Consider the following 19,294-nt stretch of genomic DNA (forward strand, 5'->3'; position numbering starts at 1 on the left):
GAGAGAGGGCCTTGTTTTGATTTTGTGGGAGAGAAAGTACTTTGTTTACAAGGAAAACCTGTATCTGCACTGCAAGTTTCCACAGTCCACCTTGTCTAGACTGGAGGTTGCTCAAAACCATGTATGAAGAAGACAGATTTCCCCCACCCATGTGAGAGGTGAAGGGAAGGGAAAGAAGAACCAGAAACCTGCATGACCGCGGGACAAGTGGGACCTTCCTACTGGCAGCCACATCTTCTCAGCACATCCAGCTTGTCCTTTCAGCCCTAGCTGTTTGTGAATGTGGATCTGTGCTTAACAGGAAAAATTGGCAACAAGGAAATAAAGGCAGTGCAGCAGATGAGTGTGAAGTATGTCAGCATCACAGGGAGGAAGGTCTGGAACTTGGAACTTACATCTAGTGTTTGTATGTGCTTCCTGGTTGTGATGCAAACATGACTGCTTAGATCTGGCTAATTTGGCAGAATTTGACATAAATGCACCTCTAACATTGCATGGCTGACAGCTAGAGGGAGGACAGAATTGCACAGAATCACAGGGATTGGAAGAGACTTAAAGAGATCATCAAGTTCAACCCCCCCTACTAAAGCAGATTCTCTACAACAGGTCACACACGTAGGTGTCCAGATGAGTCTTTAATATCTCCGTTGACGGAGATACTGCACAACCTTTTTGGGCAACCTGCTCCAGCTTTCCATTATTCTTACTGTAAAAAAGTTCTTCCACATGTTAGTATGGAACTTCCTGTGTTCAAGTTTCAGGCCATTACTCCTCGTCCTATCTCTGCACACCACCGAGAACAGCCTGCCTCATCTATTTGCCTCCCATGTCCCTTTGGATATTTATAAACATTAATCAGATGCCCTCTCAGTCTTCTTTTCCTCAGGCTGAACAGACATGAGTTACTCAGCCTTTCCTTATATGAGAGATGCTTCAGGCCCTTCGTCATTTTTGCAGTCCTTTACTGGGCTCCTTCTGGGAGATCCCTGTCTTTTTTTAACTGAAGAGGAGAGCACCAAAGCAGCTGCAGCCATACAGATGTTGACATGGGGGGAGCATATCTATTGCGAGTATTGTAGACTGTCATTTCCGGTGACAAAAAAGCTTCCTCTGATTACTGGCCATAGAGAATGTTGGTAACTCATCCTGGATGAAGCATACAAAGCAAAAAGCCACAGCCAAGGAAAGCATGCAGCGTTGGCTCATCCTTCTGCAAATGTTGGCATCAGTCTCCAAGCTGCTGCTGGCCAGCAGTGTCCTATAGGCTCCTGGGCCAATCCTGGGGCACCTGGCACCTACCACCACGTACTCAGGGCTTCTCAAAGAGAACAGGCAGGGAGCCTCTCATGCTTAGTGTAAAAGACGACACAAACCCTGTTCTGCGTGCTGGCAACTTTGTCAGAAACATGACTGTGTGGCAGTCTGAGTTGCAGGTGAGGTTTATGCCCATCAGACCCAGGCTGCTTTTCATGATCGTGGCATTGCAGCTGCAGCTTAGGAGTGGAATGGGTGGTTTTGAGCATGGTTTGTATACACAACAGAAGTGTCAAATATAAAAAGCAATTGGAAGGCTTTCATCTCATCCTGTCCTGGGTCATAAAACCAGAGTCAAAACATGCCACCTCCCATTTAATTTTAAGGCTTTTTACCCTGATATTAGCATGCTAGTGCTTACATGCCTAATCTTTCCATGATTCTGTATGATTCTGTAATTCTATTCTTCAGCATCACACAGAAGTCACTGTATCTCAGCACTGCTGTTCCTGTGGTGCACCAGTTTACAGTGTCTGTTTTTCTCTGTCCATCCCTTATTTATATGGGGCTTACCGTAAGGAAGTGAATAATCATTCTGATAAACCTAGACATTCGTAATCTGACTTACTTTGTCTTTAGAAAACCTGGCTTTAGTCCTGCTGGTACAGAAACATCCAGCAGCCATATCAGTGAATTCACTGCGTTCAGAAGCAGGGTCCATTTGTTACTCAGTGTACATTGACTCAGTATGTACTACAGCTAAGTGCTACTTTTTCCTTTGGAGAAGAATCAGAGATTTAGTTCCTGTGTAAAGGGGCAAAAGATTACTATAATTCTACACGCTTGGTAGTAGTAACAAGAACATAATAGCAGGTCTCTGAGTGGTATTTCTGTGAAACTCGAGCTGGGGAAAGGGGAAGCCTTAAGAAACATCGCAAGTGCTACTTGCTTTAAGTTTGAAGTACTGAGGTACCTGGTAGCCAATGAAAAACAGAGCATCTGAGAAGAATCAAATACAGATATTGACAGTAAACAAAGGCTTTTGCAGCTGCTCAGTTTGTAAGTGTAATCTGTAAGGCTCTCTTCTTTATCTGTGATGGGTGATACAGGCTCAGGCTGTTGACATCTCACCATTTTGTTACTGAGGTGGGTGGACTGGAAATCACGATGACACACTGGAAGTCACTACAAAACCCTGTATTGTTTAAAGGTTTGTCATGGTTTTATGATTTTTGTTATCAGTATTCCATATTATAAGATTATGTCGTGATGTACAAGATTCAATCCAACAATTTCAGAGCTGTATTTTTTCTTCTAGTAAAAAAAGTTTCAAGCTGTTAAAATAATCAAGGGAGAGTACCGTCTTCCCCCAACCTTCTACATATAAGTAGTGGTCTTGCATATACCTGCAAGAATTGCTTGGGAAATCCTTGCCTTCCACCAGGAGATTAAGCCTTCCTGTCTTTTGGGTGAGGGTTAAGCACTATTAACCACGAGGATGAAGACTGGTGCAGTTGCCTTAGGGAGCTGGAGAGATGTTTAGACTTTCAGCTCACTTGATTTATTGCTCAATTATTTGACTGCATCCCAACAATTGTGTGTGAATAGTGAGAGCTCTACATTTCTTCCTGATTTGTATTAGCAGCCTCCAGAATAACAGCCTGTGTTAGCAGCTGCTTTTGCCTTTTTGTGTCTGGGAAAGAAACATTTGAAAGCTTTTATACTGTAGAGTGAATTAGGGAGAGAAAGAAGGTGCCCTTGTCTCCAACTCGGCCTTTATGTCCGGTCATTTGGGCTTCCACAATGAGCAGTGAAGGCATGTTGTAATACTGGTTGCTATTTTCTTATCTCCCTATTTATGAGGCATTTTAGAGAGAAGCTTACAGGCATGCAGCTGGTGAAGGATTAAGGGCTGAACAGTGCGGTCGCTCTTGTGTATCATGAGTGATAGGGGAAAGGCAACTCTGCCTTGGCTTCTCCCACTCTTCACGGCAGATATTTATGTTAGTACTGGTGGAGGGAGTGATGGCTTTGGTTAAGAAGGAGTGGTATTTGACAGTATGGAGCAACCCTGCAGGGAGATGTATTCTGTGTGTTATTTGAGATAAGTTAATTGTCAATTTGTGGGTTTGCCTGATGTGAGAAATGTGAAGTACTCAGGCTGCTGGGAGCAGATACTGCAGATGTTGTTATGACACAAGGAATATATGAACTGAAACTTCAGAGAAAACCTGCATTAAAACCTGAACTGAATCCTGCTGGGTTTTCTAAGCAGCTCCAGAAATGATAGAAAGGTTCATGTGAACATCAATTAATGACATTCAGTACTGTTGTGATTTGTAAGTAAGGCACGCATGCCTTGAGCAAGAAAGTTTCTATTATAGCAGCTTAGACCTTCTCTCTCTCTAATTTCACCACGATTTTGCCTCCACTGCATCCCACCTCTTCAGCTCTGACTCTTACCGTTTATTTACCTGTTACTCTGCTCTCCTCTTTCCTTCTTCCCCTCCCTCTTTTCTTCTGACTTGCCATGCCCTTCTTTCTGAGAGTCTCCTGTTCTTGGCCACTGCTCTCTGGTTTGGCTGGGCTTGCTCTCCTCCCAGGACGTGTGGGGCTCTGGGAGAGCTTTAAGAAAGTCCTCTTAAATATCATTGAGACACCTCCTAGATTTTGGGCTGGTGGTGGGGCTGTTTGATATCAGTGCGAAGAGTTCTAGCAGGAGTGGCCTGCTAAATATCTGTTTTGAGTATTTCCAAGCTTCTTATTGGTGTGATTGTCTTATCACATCAGGCTTGGAAATTTTTCTTGCCTACAGAAGAATTCAGTGAGATAGAATGTGCTGTTCATCCCATTTTGTAGGTGAGAGGCTGCGGTCAGAACAAAGAGGAAATTAAGCTAGGGTCTCCTAAATTACAAATCGGTGTAATAATGCCTTTTTAGCAATATACTCTTTGTTTCAATTTGGATAGTTTTTTTTAAGCATGAAAGCAAAAGAGTGTGAAAAAATGGAGTGAACCAGCAGTTACAAGGCTGCTGAAACAGGAGGTAGGGAGGAGTCAGGGAATCACAAAATTATGTTATTATTGGACGTGCAGAATCTTGTCCTTGTATTGAAATCTGTCAGCATTGACAACGTGATTTTTTCCATTTACCATTGATTCAAAGCTAAGTTATTTTCAAGATAACCTGCAGAGATGGATTCCCAGAGACATAGGTCATAAGAGCCCAGAGGTAAGGACAGTTGCTTTTCCTGGTGGCATTCCAGTTTCAGGGCTCCGTAGCTGTAGTGACAGAGTAAGAGATCCAAACATCTGTCTTCTCAGTCATCAGTGGATGACCTGACTTCTCATTGTGCATTACTTCTTTTGGCCTTTCAAGAGAAATTCTACCACAGACCCGAGAAACGCTTCCAACAAAACTGTTACAAAAGTAGAGTATGCTGATGGTAGATATTGTGTTTGATAAATCCACATTTGCTTATTACAGACTCCTGTTGGAAAAGGTCCCAGCCATCTTGGCTTTTCACATGGTGCTGTAAGAAATGTTCTCCTCTTTTGTGTGCAAGTTTTGACCTCTGTTATACATGCTTGCTGAGTGTCTGAGCAGATAAGCTGATTTCGATTATCTTTCAATTGATTGTTTTCTATTTGTTTTCAGCTTAGTTCTATTTCAAAAAAGAGAAAAAAAAAAATTCAAGGTACTTTGATTTAGCTGTAGCAAGAAGTAAACAAGTGAAGTTTATCACTGCTGGGGAGAACTCAGATCCAACTCCGACCTCCCAGGGGAATAAATCAGGGTTAAATGTAGATTTTCAGATGCTGTCAAGGGATGCATAGGTTGCAGTACTGAGTTCCGCATAGTGCTAGGAGTGGGCTGACTGTGCAATGGAGAATAATCCTGATTCCCTTTCTCTTGTTTGATTCATTATTCTTCTCATCTATGTTAAGGAAGAAACGTGGTTCCAAATGAAGAACTCCTAGTAGAGTTTCATATATGGAAAATCAGACCTACATAGGCTTTCCAGTGCAGGATTTGTGAGGCATTTAATCTCTAGATTACATAAGGTGTCCAGATGCCTAGTATATTTTCTGAAACTTCCTCTTACTATGCGTCTATGTGGTGATAATTTTTTTTTGTAAAACCAATTTCCTTCCGTAAGCCAAAAGTAATGTACCCAGTTATGAATGATGTTGCTTTTATTGTATTCCTTCAGACTTTACTGCATGCCTCCTGTAGCTTACTGGAGCAGTTTTTAAAACAAAATGTTGTCGGTGATATTAAAATATAAATAATAATTGGCTTTAATGTAAAAGTTACATTTCACTCTGAAGCATTTATGCAAAGGATTCAATGTGTTTTACAATTAAAATAATTTCCATACTGACACCAACCTCATTGCTGAAGACGAACAGTGCTTTTGGTGTCAGATGTGATAAATCTGGGATCAGAACGTTTGAAAGAGAATGTAAAGGAGAAATCCATTGCTTTTCCTGCACATGGCACCATAGAGTGGTTTGGGTTGAAGGGACCTCAAAGATCATCCAACTCCAACCTCCTTTCCATGCACACCTCCCACTAGACGCAGCTGCTCAGGGCCCCATCAACCCAAGACTGGATGCCTCCACGGATGGGACATCACAACTTCTCTGGGCAGCCTGTGCCACTGCCTCACTGCTCACTTCACTGAGTAAAGAATTTCCTTCTAATATCTCATCTAAATCTCCTCTCTTTTAGTTTAAAGTCATTTCCTCTTGTCCTATCACTACATGCCCTTGTAAAAAGTTCCTCCCCATCCTAGGGTACCTGAAAGTACTGGAAGGCCTTAGTGAGGTTTCCCCAGAGCTGCCTCTTCTCCAGGCTAAGCAAGCCCAGCTCCCTCAACCTTTCTTAATAACAGAAGTGCTCCAGTCCTCTAAGATTTTCGTGGCCTCCTCTGGACTTAGTCCAACAGCTTCACACCTTTTTTGATTGTGGGGCACCAGAGCTATTCAGTATAGTCCTGCAAGTGGGGCCTCACAAGGGCGGAGGAGGACAGTCACCTCCCTCACCCTTCTGGTCGCACTTCTTTTGATGAAGCCCAATTGGCTTTCTGGACTGCAAACTGACATGTGGTTATTGGCTTATGATGAGTTTTCCATCGATGAACTCTCCCAAGTCCTCCTCTTGAGGGCTACTCTCATTCCATTATCCACTCAGCCTGTGTTTGGGATTGCCATGTCAAGGCCCCCCGGCTTGCAGCCTTTCAGTGTGTTGACTGCACATATAACTTCACTGTGTTTGTTTTTTTAAACTAAATAAACTAGGTGAATACAACGTTTTCCAGGTAAATGTGCACTCTGCTCAAACACAGTTCCTTTGGAAACAAATTTTAGATTGTTGCAAATATCTCTGAAAGTTTATCAGAATCCATAATAGACAAACGTTTCTGGTGGGCAGCTGCTACATGAGGGTAGTCAGGATTGGTGTAGATGACATTTTATACACTGTGGGGTAAGAATAACTTGATGCCCTTCAGATTTGTCCCTCTTCTAACAACGTAATGAGATAAATTTATTACTTTATGTAGTCTGCATTTTGGTTGTCATTTCCCTCACCCCACAAGGCTCCATTTTAAAGTGCAGGAAGGAGCCTTGCTCCGTTTCATTATGCCTATTTTTACCACAGTTGAATGATCTGTCCTATTCCTGCTAACTGCGGATGCTCCATGACCTGCATGGATTTCGGAAGTGCTGCAATTGCTGCAGACCCCCTGCCCTGTCTGCATGGGCAGGATGGCCAGCACTCTCAGCTGTCCATCAGGCTGACAAGCAAACACTTCATTTGCATTCCTCCTCAAAGAGCTGGCTGACTCTCTCAGTGCTAGTTAAATTAAAACTCTTTTAATCAGATGCAGCTGTCTTCAACTTGATTACTTTGAATACAATTTCCTAGCTGTCTTCCCCCAACATTTATCTGTAGATATATTAGTAATAACTGTGAAGAATAGATAAGTACAGTATCTGCTTTAAACATACTTATGCAGGTGCCTCATTTGGAGATCAGTGGTGTAATTGGTCAGTCATTTCTAATGTGCTCGAATCCAGTCACGTCTGTTCCCTGGGCCACAGTTCATTTACCTTGACAGGTCACAGAGGTTTTGTCTTGACGATGGCCCATTGCTGATGACCTGAAAGGCTCTGTCCTTTCTGTTGGCAATTGGAAATACAGCAGGTATTCTTACACATCATAACCATCCTCTCTCCCTGGTGCAAATGTCCAGTGATGCAGGGTTTCTTTTGTTCAGAACTGCTGAAGAGATGCTTTAGGGCAATGAGTGAAGTGCAGCTCAACAGTGGGATGAGGACCGATGCTGCTTTTAAGATGTTCAAAGCTGGCTAAGGAGAAATAGATCCTTTGAAGCTTGGGATAAGTATGGGATTTGAGGGTATTACAGGGGCACTTTAAGACGTTCATTGCAGTGAGTGGTAGAAGGAAGAAATCCTTCCTGTCATGCTTGATGTTTTGTTAGTTTACATCCAGAAGAAAGGAGAGGTTAGAGGTTCTTGGCAGGAACAGGAGGAAGAATTCCAGAGTGTAGCAATGCCCGTTGGGCAGAAATTCCACAACACCTTTTAAATTTTTGTGCAAGGTATGCAGAAGTCAAATTGCTGAGTTTCAGAGCACCTGGAAGCTCCTCCCTCTTCAGAAGAGGCTGCGTCTGGGAGGGAGCAGGTCAGATGTAATTCAGCTCTCCTTCAAAGTCAGGACTACAGCCTCTTGTTTTGAATGTGAGGCAGTGAGTAGCAGGGTGCTGGCCTCTCCTCCCACTTGCAAGGTACAAGTGAAATAAAAGATGATTTGTAAGGGAAGAATCAGGAGGAAAGAAGCTGTGTGGGTTTTTGTAGTGCATGCAATATTGCAGTTACAGAGCTCTTGGGTTTTTTTGACAGGTTACTCACTGGTGTGCACCCTTTGGTAGAGTTAGATTGGGAAATCTGAGGATGCAGTTGAACTGATTCATGATTAGGCATAGTTCATATATCAGAAGATGGACAGACAGTGGAGGAAGATAGCAGCATCCATGTGTTCAGCAGCGTGTTCTAAGTCACCTGTAGGTGTTGTGGCATGTTGTGGCACAAGCAGATCTGGATTCCCAGACATCTGTGTCTCTTTCATAAACAGTCGAATCAAAAACCTATTTTATCACTTTTTTTTTTTGCGGTGGACACCAATCCTGTATGTCATTTTCGGCTCAAAATATGAAAGCTGGGAGGCCACTGAGCTGTGTTTTATCTTGGGCAGAGGAGTTTTGGGGGAAGAGCAGAGAGGGTTTGGTCAGTTAGGTTTTGAAGCTCATCTGTAACATGAGCCAGAAATTAGCTTTCAATTCTTTTTGTTTTCAGGGAAAAGTAGGGACCTAAGAATTCTGCTATATGTGGCGTCTTATAAATTATCAAACGTTGTCTCTGGAACTATTTTGATAACAGTTCTGTTGGGTTCAGAGTTAAAGATGCCTCCTTCCTATGGTGATTGTCTGGTGTAAAAAACAAATGTTCCTATTGAAACAAAGGCAGTTTGTTTTAGATTGAAAAAGAAAGAAAGAAAATATTGCCAAATCAAAGACGATAAAGTAATTTTAAGAGAATACTTTTCAACTTTCCAGCAGGCAATAAAAGTAGAACTTAAATTAAGCACAGTGAAATTACTAAAAATCACTTGAGCACATCATTCAAAAATTAATGAAGAAATGTCCTTGTTTGGTGCAGAGTTTTGCTTGGAATTTTGTGCAGCTTGATGCTGTGTTTGTAAACAATCAGGAACCGGACCTAAAGGAGGTCACCTGAGAATCACGTCTCGTATCTGAAGGACCATGCAGCTGTGGTGTGCTTATTGAAAAGCTTGTATGGGTCTCCTCAGGAAGGCAGGGACCATTCTGCCACTTCTGCAATCAACACTGCTCCTTTGGTTTCCTGCAAAAGGCTGCTTATCTTCTCAGATGGAGTGGGAACTTGTTTGTTTTTTTTTTTTTATGGAAAAGCACTGGGTGAAGATTGAATTTATTTTTATTTGCGATACAAGCAGGAAATGAATTCAGCCTGCCAGAGCTGGGAACAGAATCAATTAACTCTTTACAGCCTTTCCAGTCACAGCCCCTTCTGCCTACACTCTTTGTGGGATGCTTGTGGCAAAATCAATGGGAGAAATGTCAGTAGAGAGCAGGTCTAATGGAGGGTATTAGATGTCTTAGTGCATTGCCCATGTTTGACAATGGAAGAGTGCTTCGTCTATTGTACAGAATTCACTTTAACAAAGGAGTTACCTCACAACAGCTAATGATTTCAGGTGACCTGTCTCATTCTGTCTTCTTCCATCTTCATTTTGTTCCCTGTATCGCTGTGTATCGCACCACAGTTCCAACAGGAAAGTTGCTTTGGTTAAAGTCATGTAAAAACCACTGCTGTGGTTTACCCACTGTGTGTAATCACATTTTCCTTAAAGCTTTCTCTACAAAGGCTTTTACATTTATCACAATACTGTTCCTCATGCTTTTTGTTCATGCTAATAGCAGATACAGCAATACTAAGACATTATTGTAATTGGTGCTGATGCTGCCCTATTTAATGTCATTTCTTTTTGAGTAGTGTTAGATTTGCCAAATCCATCCATTTTTGCTTTCGTAAAGTAAAAAAAAACAAAACACATTAACATGTTTTCAAAGAGACAGGGGGAGAGGGAAATCACTACATCCCAGTGCACTAATTTAAAAAAATGCAAATAGGCCCATAAATGAAGATCAAATGTTGTTTCTTTTGATAGTTACGTTTCTGTCAATACAAGATCTATTGGTTTCTAGTCCTCCCAACACTTATGAATGTGCTTAATTGAACTCACTGGATTCAAAAGCAGTGTTTCTTGCACTCTGTGGAGCAGAATCCCAGGAGCGGGCTGAGTTTTGGCTACTGTGAGCCTTCACATCACCAGCTCTGGGTTTGCTTGTGTGGGGGCAGTGCAACATGAGGGAACGTCTGTTCAGGGATGCAGGACCTTACAAAGTTGAGGTGTACATTCAGTGCTTCTGCTTGAAATCAGCCAAATGGTGCCTCACAATATGTAAGAGGTTAAATGACAAAAGATTAAGTCTGGTATAGAGGGACATGCATGCACTGACTCCCTATTGCCTCCCACCAATTTTCCAGACGTGTTAAGGCAGGCTAGCAAAAAGCACAGAAGCCATTGACGAGGCACTGTAAGTATTTGTGGTACGACAGAAAGGCGAAATTGAAAATTGCAGCAGGATCTTTCTCATTTTCTCCATTCAAAGTATAATCAAATATTCAAGTAGGAGTTAAAAATATTTTCAGTTATTGCACTTCCCTTAATCTCTTGTCCATGTTTTTATTTCAAAATCACTTTTATTCTGTCATGCCTTTCTCTTCTGCTTTTATATTGAAAAGCTCCACAAACAGAAGTGCAAAGTGCTACTTAAACCATAAATCAAACCAACAAATTCAAAAATTATTTATTTCCAGAATGGTTTTATTTGAAGTTATTTTAAGTATCACTTAATTATAGCACATTTGAAAGTCAGAGGAGTGATTTTTAAAAAGACAGGTTGGTTGTATCTTTTAAGGACTGAACATACAAAGACTACTGTTCTTTATAGTAAGAAATAGAAAATACACAGTCATAAGAAGCCCTGTACAGACTTTTGTTGCCTGAAGGCAAAATAACTTCCATAGCATTTGCAGAGGCATGTTGTTGCTCCCCACAGCAGAATGCTCATGCTGCCTGCTAGCAGAGTAACACTGCAGGAAGCTTGAGAGGCCATGTAGAAGAGCAGATAGGTAGGAATTGGCTCTTGTTGCCATTGTGTTTGGACACTGTTTACTTCACTTAAGGTGGATGCTGCTCCTGGCTCTTTCCTGGCCACTGCCCATGGATGCTGCCACCGTGGCTTCCCTCTGCCTGATGCACACAGGCTTCCCCAACATCCTGCAATTAACCAGTGCCAGACAGTTTTAGCTGTCATCAATTTTAGCTTTTCAGCTAGTGATGTCATGGCACTGTTTGCAATAACTTTATTTCTGTTATGGTGACCTTATTGACAGCAAATTACTGTTGTTAAAATGTTGTTGGTATACCCTCAGTCATTTTGAAATTAAAATATTCTTATGCCCCTCTGGCTGAGTGGTTAAATGACACCGCAGTGGCCCTACTTGTCTCATGAAAGACTCAAATCCAAGGGTTAATTAAAGCATGGAATAAGTATCTAGGGAGGCATATATAAATGGATAACAGGATTCCTACTTTTATCTTCAGAGAAAGACATCACAATATATAGTTTATGCTAAGCTAAGGACAGAAAATCCTTAGATCCTTAGATAAGGCAGAATTTTTACATTTTCTGGCAGCTGCAACCTTAAGAAGCCCAAACAACAGTAAAACAACACAAGGTTTGATAACAATGATATGTAAATATATCCCTAATAATCACAGGGATTAAGCATTCCAGAAGACTGCATAAGGCTTTGTATTTATGGAAATCTTAGCAGAAGAACCTGCTTTGAGGGTTGGAAAGTGAGAAAGGCTGCTGTGTCCAATTGCAACTGCAGGGAAAATTGGAGCCATCAGAATTACTTACTGATAGTGTCATCTGGCTGGTGCTTCAGGCCAGGACATGATGAAGAAGGACTGCAGGATCTGTCATGACGGGCAGTGAGAGGTGTTGCTTGGCCTCTTGCCTGAAAGCCCTATGTTCAGGAGTGTCTGCTGGCATCTCCATCCACCCCTACCACCAGGTCAGAGTGAAGCACCTTCCAGTCCTCACCCTCCTTTTTGGTTGGTTTTGGTTTCTCCCGAGGGCTGTCTTTCTGTTCCAACCTCAGTTTATGCCGGGTATTTGTGGGGAGGGAAAATAGATGGGTGAAGTGGTGCTAGAGCTTTTGACAGGAGTCTCATCAGAGCCAGTGGAATAAGGGATTCCACAGAGTGTTTCTCTAGCCCCCAGCTAATGCGGATGGTGATCTGCGCTCCTGAAACTGATTTTTTAGCATTTCTGAAGGAGGGTAGCATTTGTCTACTCGAAGCAGAGCCTTAGGAGATGCACTGATACCATCTGCCTTATACATCCAACTTGGATGCAATTCAGAGGACAGCATTAGGAGAAGAAATTCCCTGCGATTTCACTGCGGAGAGGCAGGTGTCTCTATGTGGGCAATTCAGGTCATTTGAGTTAGATGCTTAAAATAGCAGTTAACAAATGCAGTTCATCTGCTCTCTTCATCGAGTCCGTCTATTTGTGTCTTGAGCGTGATTGGCCATCTCCCTGCCGAAGGAAGCTTGGGGCCCAGAAGCATGCATGAGGCTTTTGGATGGGTGATGAGAGGCTGATGTGGGGCTGACTTTGCACAGATTGGTTTTGAAACAATTCAAGCTATGTGTTTTGTATAAACATGTACAAATACAAATGAAGAAGCACACAGGTACCACAGCACTGCTGGTGCTGGAGTAGAAACTGCTGCCCGAGGGCTGTGGGACCAAGCTGCAATGTGCCACGAAGGCTGTCTGACAGTTATGGCAGAGATAGCATGACCCCAGTACTGCTTTGTGGCAGCCTGTGAGTTCTGCCTAATCAGAGGAGGGAAGGAAGTGCCATGGAGACTTTGGAAGCCACAGCCTCTGTTTGGCTATTGAAAGATTAGGGACACAGCTCCTCAGTATGAGCTGTGTGACATGCTGTCTCACTGTTCTTCCCACGTACCCACCCCACAGCTGGTGACTCCTGCTGCTGCACAGGGCCTCCTTGGCAGTAGTAGGGCAAAATATTTGTGAAACCATGAGTTTGAAGAAACACCCTGGTCTCACTGAAGAGAGAAAATGCAGTCAAGGGGAAAAATGCAAGTGTAAGCGCTGGCCTCTATGTAAAGGACATGCCAGGCAGGGGTGCCATGATGGCAGTGTGAAGGAAGTCAAACTTCTCTTTCAGACAAGCGAGGACACAGGGAAGAAATTTGATTCCCTCTATCAACTCCTGCTTGGTGCTGGAAGGGCTGGAGTGGTGCCGTGGCTCCATCCCCACTGCCTGGGCAGCATTTTACAAGGACATCTGAGTCTTGGCGGCTGCTGCTGCCGGGTTCCTCCAAATAGAGCCAGTTCGTGCTGGAGCCAGGCTTTGCCTTTATTTTGCATGGCTTGGGCTTTGCATAAGAGAATCAGTTATCCCATGATAGTGAGAGAAGAGTCCTCTAAAAGCTTTACATAGGTTAGCAGCATTTCTGATGAGAAGATATTTTCGAGGCAAAGTGGCCATTCATCTTAAAAGACCAAATGCTGCTTGTGTAAGGCAATCCCTGGCCACAGGACATGTAAAGCCAGGCAGAGTGACCTCCGTGTTGCATATGTTTGACATTGGCACAGTCTCTCTTACGACTTCCAGGTGTGCATTAACTGTTCCAGAAGAAAAAGCATGCTCGTGTGCAGCCCTTCCCACACAAAAGTGCACACCACCTGGAACCTTCCTCAGGAGTATGTTTGGGTGCCTGCTGCTGTTAAAATACAGAGGCTATTCCCTGTTACTATCAAGCTTGCCTGCCCTGCAGATGCCCTGAGTTTGCTGCAGACCCCCAAGTGCATAGAACTGGGCTTAGGGGGCAGCACAGCGGAAGGGAGAAAGCCTGTTAAAGCATTAAATTGTGAGCGACACGGGAGGCTGCTTTTAGCCTTGGGGCACCTGAGCAAGCATGAATTATTGATATTCTGGCTCCGATAATGGCTGAGTTGTCAGCCCTGCCATAAACAGCGAGCAGGTGCTGCCTGTCCCACGTCTCGCTAGTTGGGGTCCTGCTGGTCAGGGACAGGGAGGCTGGTGCTGGGCTTCCAGCCTGCGGCCTCAGCTATGAGCTGTGCTGGCTCCTGGTTCAGATAGAGGGGACATCCCTCTTCAAAAGCTCGCATTCATTTCTTTCAGAGCAGGTGACTTCCTTTAATAGTCCATGAGGCTCCATTGATAGGATTTCTTTCTTTTATATATATATATATTTCACTCTACACACAAGCAGAGTTGAGTCATTAAAGGCATGCAGAAAAGCCAGTAATATTAAAGGATGTGCACAGAATGTTTGCTTGCCTCTCAGCTTTTGTTATTTTTTGCTTTTTTTGTTTGTTTGTTTGTTTCTAAAGTGCTTATTATAATGTTTGCACATGCAACAACCAAGACTGCATCACATTATACAGCTTTAGGAGGCATTTTATGGTTTGTCTGCTGTTCTGATAGAGAATCTGCAGGGAGAACATTCACAGCAAGGTAACAATTAAGGAGATGCAAGTTATTGGAGAAGTACAATACATACTATATATATACAATATATATACAATATATAATATAGTAATTGTAGAAATCGTTCTGAGGAACATTCTCTTGCACCGTGTGTTTTGTCCCTCTCTTTGGAACAATAGATGGAATTTTGAAAATTAATAAATAGATATCTACTTCAAGGCAAAGTAAGGCAACTCTTCCAGCAGCCTGCATGGCTTTTTCTGTCTTCAGAGGTCTCTTACAGCTGTGGCTCTGTACATCTGCAGAACTAGGGATCTGTGTCTTCCACAGCCAGCCTTTGTGGCAGTTACAGCAAACTACAGATTCTTCAAGTGGGTACTTCATGGCAATAGGAAAAAATATTACAAATTGACTTGAACAGAGTATGACTCTACTCATAAGCAGTACAAAATAATTAATTAGTAGGTATGATTTTATTTTTATTTTGTATCAAAATCCATGATAGCAGAAGCTAATTTCTCTGACTTTTTCATCATATTTAGAAAGATAGAAAAATGAGTAGAAATGTTGACCTTTTGGTGACACAGTTGCAGAAATACATTACTACTTAGGTCATTTTTGGAGCAGCGGTGTCTTTCACACTGACTGAACTTTTGTCTCAGAGATGAGAGAGATTATTGTGATTTAAAAAGCTTAGCAGGTCTGGGGGTGGGCTAGCTGCTGGGCAAACCCCTTCTGAAAATACTGACGTGGGTCTTGTGCCATGGATCAGGTTCTGTCAGCTCCGTCACTGCTTGTGAAGGAGAAACTACCCTACTCCCCAGTCAAACTTTGTTCTCAAAGGTGCAGTTGTGAAGTGCTAGCCTATGTATTCTAGTATGCTTCCTGAGGCAGACTTTGAGTGATATTATTATACTATCTATCTAAGCAGTGCAATAATTCATTCTGAAGTTGGAAAGCATCAGTGTTTAACTCCAAAACGTCTGCTGTGATTAATACTCATGTAGAATGCAGTGTAGCATAACAGTTATTTAGCATTTTCCAGATAGATACAGTCATGTTCCAAAAGCAAACACTCTTGTAAGAGTTTCCCAGGCCAGGAGAGTGGAAGTACCCGTTGCATTTTCTGAAGATGCAAATCTGGCTTTTGCTACCTGTGCTGATCGTGCAGCTATACTTCTGTTAAGTACGATCATTTGTTTTCATTTCCCATGGAGGTAGTGACCTAAATTTGAAACCAGTGAATGCCAGGAGCAGAAAAACAATGATCAGCTGTTTGAGGGATCAGTGGTGATTTCATATGATTAATTCATTTGTTCTCTTATAAATAAAACTCAAATCCCCTGAAGTAAAATGTATAGTTAATTGTGTCTTTCTTTTTAGTCTTCATCACAGTGTAGCTTTCATAGGTGGCATGAATCTATCTGGATTAAATTTGCTGCACCAGAAAATAACCCTGACTTTTCCTGGGTGGGTGGACAAGGAGAAAAAAAAAAAAGAAAGAAAAAAAACTTTTTATCAGTCTTTTGTGTTGCAGCAGCTGGATTCATCGCTGCTATGGCAACACACCACATGATGAGGTGTATTAGGTTGCTCTGTGCTGGGTGCGAGGGGAAATGAGCTCAGCTTTTTGCTGAAGGTAGAAACTGCTCTAGAGCTCCTGTTGCAGAGCTGGGTAAGGTCAAGTGCTCTGGTTCCCAGCACGTGTTGTGCTCACAGAAAGCAGTAAGAGTGCGTGGCTGCATGAAACTGCAGAAGCAGGTAAGCATCGATTAAGCTGAAGCCTTGCCTTCCTCTCTGGGTCAGCAGAACTTCCAGGAGTGTTTTCTCTTCATTTTTCCAAGTTCTGTAAAGTCACTGTGCTCATGTGGCTATGTGAACACCTTGTCAGGTGTTTAACTGTTTGGGGGACTCCCCTACTGCTAAAAAGAAAGTCTTGTCATTTAGGAAGTGGTTGCCTTCAAATCAATGAAAAGTGTATGCGGGTTTCTACAACTCCGTTGGCTTTGCCTCAAGGTGTGTAACTAGTTTTGTGTTTATCATTGTTGCTTAATGATTGGGAACATCTGTTGTCATTAAGAAACCAATGTTTTACTTACTCTTTTATTAATAATACTTCTTAAGAATCTGCTTTAGTCTTTAATATTTATTAATGTCTCCCTTTCTCTTTCCTGATTAGTGGAATCATTTGTCTCTGATGAAGGAGGAAAGGAGTATCTATATCATTTCCTCCTACAGATTTTACACAGCCTCCTTAGGTTTGGCAGCATAAAACCAAACTTCAGTGCCTTATAGGGATGTGAATGTGGAAGCAGTGCCACAGAATATTCCGTTTCTTACCCATTAACCATTTATCTACATACAGATGAACTGAAATATCAGCATTGGGTTCTATCTGTGTATTCATGCCTATAACAAACTCAAATGAGATTTATCCCCCTATTATTTTCTCTGTGCACCCTTTTTCTTTCTTTTTTTTTTTACTTTTACGCATGGCTAGGTTAAATAGGACAGGCTGTTTTAAAATCCTTGTTCTCACTGTAGGTAAACTGGAAGCATTCCAGTGGGGCTGGTGAAGGTCAGCCTGTCCCTCTGCTGGTGGGGAGCAGTGGCAGCTCAAGTTATGGTGTAACTAAACCAAGTCTGAGAGGCAGGTAACTTTGCCACAAGCAAAGACGACGTGTTCTTTATGCCGTGCTGTAGGGAGTAAGTGCTCAGAGCTCAGGTTTTCAACTCAGCTGTAATTAGGTGATTTTTATCAAAGGTGAAGAAAAGCAGCCAGCCCTGCCTGTCAGCTTACAAGATAGAATTTGTGAAATAAAGAGGTGCAAAGCTAAGCAGTCCATTTATAAGTCCAGAATGCAACAGATTTACAATGAGTTGAATCAGGATTCTTGAAAATGAGCATTTTATGTCAGTGGAATTCTCTGAAGGAGAAGATTAGCCAAAAGAGGAAGAAGTCAAGCAAAGTAGGACTGTGATTTAGTTCTGATTCCATCAGTTCAAGCAGAGCAAGGAAAAATCAGATCAAATTATCCAAGCAATCAAAGAAGTTTGATCTCTCTAGATTTAAGGACCTTGTTCAATTCGGTGAATGAGGAATCTAATTGAAACACCCAGGATTATCACAACTGTAGCACATCCATTGTGACTCAAAGCATAAGGCAATGGGAGCAAGTGATTCATAGTCTAGTATCACTAACACTCCTCTGACTGTCACAGAGATAACCCTAGATGTGGGGATTCAAAAATTAAGGAATTTAGATGAAAGGAGATAAACCACCATCTTATAAATATTCCCCTCTCTGAGGGTTTCATCTTTGAAGTCAGAGCTCTGATAGCTTATAACAAGAGAGGGAGAATTAGAAGTGAGAATCTTGGTAAGGGCCTTCATTATTAAGCCTCAGCAACAAACAAGATAGAAGACTTTGTGTTTAGCTGGTCATCTTTGCGAAAAAGTAAGAGATTATGGAAGTATGGGTATGGAAAATCCTCAGTGAATTCTGGTGAACAAAAGGAGTATAAGCACTGTCCAAAAAAACCTTCCTATGCCTAATCAGGTGTTCCGCTGTGTGGTTTCTCTAGAACCATGCTAGGCTGTGCAGATGATCTTAAAGATAACCAACTTGATTTGGAAATGTGGTCATGTTTTGATGAAGAACACTATTTTGAAATAGCCACCTTTTGTCCATTTTTAAGAACTTTACATATAAACTTTCTTACCTTGGACGTTTGTCCCTGTTGCTTTCTGCTGTCTCCTTAATCCCTCTGGATCTGGTATAAAATTTTTTTGCACAAGGGATGGTGTCTTTTATGCCTGTAGACTGCACAAGATTTTAATAGCCAGGGCTAACTGTAGTTTTTGAGGAGTAAAACAAGAATTCTTTACAGGCGACTCTTGTACATGGGACAGCTGAGAAAGACTCAGAAGACTGCTAAAATGTATCACTGTGCCATCAAAATAATTTCATAGAATAGTTTGAGTTGGAAGGAACTTTAAGATCATGTAGTTCCAGCCCCCGGCTACAGGCAGAGACACATCTCTCTAGACCAGGTTGCTCAAAGCCCCATTCAGCATGGCCTTGAATACCTCCAAGGAGGAGGCACCCACAGCCTCTCTGGGCAACCTGTTCCAGTGTCTCACCACCCTCACAGTAAGGAATTTATTCCTAATATCTAGTCTAAATCTTCCCTATTTCTGTTTAAAATCATTTCCCCTCATTCTCTTGCTGCCTGACCTTATAAAATGTCCCTCCCCAGCTTTCCTTTAGGCTCCCTTCAGGTACTGGAAGGCCACTAAGAGGTCCCCCAGAGCCTTCTCTTTTCCAGGCTGAAGAGCCCCAGCTCTGCCAGCCTGTCTTCACAGGGAAGGTGCTCTGATCATCTTCGTGGCCTTCCTGTGGACCCACTCTGGCATATCAATGTCCTTTCTTGTACTTGGGGCCCCAGAGCTGGACACAGTACTCCAAGTGGGGTCTCACAAGAGCAGAGTATAGGGGCAGAATCACCGCCCTTGACCTGCTGGTCGTGTTTTCTTGATGCAATCCAGGATACAGTTGGTCTTCTGGGCTGCAAGCATGCTTTGCTGGTTCATGTTGAGTCTCATCAACCAACATTAAAGTCATTACAAGATTTTACTATTCAGATTTTACCTAGTTTTAAAACTCGTAACTCACTTATAATATCGACAGAGTTATTGGAGAAATCTCATTGGCCCACTTCCATAAAGTAAAATCACATGATTTACTAGTATAATCAACTTTTGGTAGTTTTGGATTCATGGAA

At 42.3% G+C, this 19,294-nt stretch overlaps 1 protein-coding gene across 30 annotated transcripts in view; it reads left to right on the plus strand.

Moving 5' to 3' along the window:
* Positions 1 to 19,294, plus strand: part of DTNA (dystrobrevin alpha) — a 215,476-nt gene that overhangs the window by 72,625 nt on the left and 123,557 nt on the right. The window contains exon 1 of one of the 30 annotated variants that reach the window (XM_052703255.1): positions 16,159 to 16,270. The exons of the other annotated variants lie outside the window; for them this stretch is intronic. The gene's annotated coding sequence lies outside the window, so the exon portion shown is untranslated. Of the gene's footprint in view, positions 1 to 16,158; positions 16,271 to 19,294 lie in introns of those variants that run through there. 30 annotated transcript variants of the gene reach the window in all.

This window comes from Tympanuchus pallidicinctus, unplaced genomic scaffold, assembly GCF_026119805.1.
Source record: "Tympanuchus pallidicinctus isolate F22 unplaced genomic scaffold, pur_lepc_1.0 scaffold5, whole genome shotgun sequence".
Taxonomy (NCBI): domain Eukaryota; kingdom Metazoa; phylum Chordata; class Aves; order Galliformes; family Phasianidae; genus Tympanuchus; species Tympanuchus pallidicinctus.